Source organism: Schistocerca serialis, chromosome 5 (genome assembly GCF_023864345.2).
Source record: "Schistocerca serialis cubense isolate TAMUIC-IGC-003099 chromosome 5, iqSchSeri2.2, whole genome shotgun sequence".
Lineage (NCBI taxonomy): Eukaryota > Metazoa > Arthropoda > Insecta > Orthoptera > Acrididae > Schistocerca > Schistocerca serialis.
This window is the reverse complement of record NC_064642.1, coordinates 532,532,345-532,533,654: the sequence shown is the minus strand read 5'-3', so window position 1 is coordinate 532,533,654 and position 1,310 is coordinate 532,532,345.

The window sequence follows — 1,310 nt, the reverse complement described above, 5'->3', positions numbered from 1 at the left end:
CCATCCTTCCCTTACCCGATGGGACCGATGACCTTTCTGTTTGGTCCCCTCCAACAAATCAACCAACTATATTTTTATTCAAGTATTCGATAGCTCGTGACAGTCTGAGTACAATGATTTAGCAGTTGCCACGAATGGAAAAACTGGTAGAAGCGGACCTCGGGGAAGATCAGTTTGGATTCCGTAGAAATGTTGGAACACGTGAGGCAATACTAACCTTACGACTTATCTTAGAAGAAAGATTAAGAAAAGGCAAACCTACGTTTCTAGCATTTGTAGACTTAGAGAAAGCTTTTGACAACGTTAACTGGAATACTCTCTTTCAAATTCTGAAGGTGGCAGGGGTAAAATACAGGGAGCAAAAGGCTATTTACAGTTTGTACAGAAACCAGATGGCAGTTATAAGAGTCGAGAGGCATGAAAGGGAAGCAGTGGTTGGGAAGGGAGTGAGACAGGGTTGTAGCCTCTCCCCGATGTTATTCAATCTGTATATTGAGCAAGCAGTAAAGGAAGCAAAAGAAAAATTCGGAGTAGGTATTAAAATTCATGGAGAAGAAGTAAAAACTTTGAGGTTCGCCGATGACATTGTAATTCTGTCAGAGACAGCAAAGGACTTGGAAGAGCAGTTGAACGGAATGGACAGTGTCTTGAAAGGAGGATATAAGATGAACATCAACAAAAGCAAAACGAGGATAATGGAATGTAGTCAAATTAAATCGGGTGATGCTGAGGGGATTAGATTAGGAAATGAGACACTTAAAGTAGTAAAGGAGTTTTGCTATTTAGGGAGCAAAATAACTGAGGATGGTCGAAGTAGAGAGGATATAAAATGTAGACTGGCAATGGCAAGGAAATCGTTTCTGAAGAAGAGAAATTTGTTAACATCGAGTATAGATTTAAGTGTCAGGAAGTCGTTTCTGAAAGTATTTGTATGGAGTGTAGCCATATATGGAAGTGAAACATGGACGATAACCAGTTTGGACAAGAAGAGAATAGAAGCTTTCGAAATGTGGTGCTACAGAAGAATGCTGAAGATAAGGTGGGTAGATCACGTAACTAATGAGGAGGTATTGAATAGGATTGGGGAGAAGAGAAGTTTGTGGCACAACTTGACTAGAAGAAGGGATCGGTTGATAGGACATGTTCTGAGGCATCAAGGGATCACAAATTTAGCATTGGAGGGCAGCGTGGAGGGTAAAAATCGTAGAGGAAGACCAAGAGATCAATACACTAAGCAGATTCAGAAGGATGTAGGTTGCAGTAGGTACTGGGAGATGAAGAAGCTTGCACAGGATAGAGTAGCATGGAGA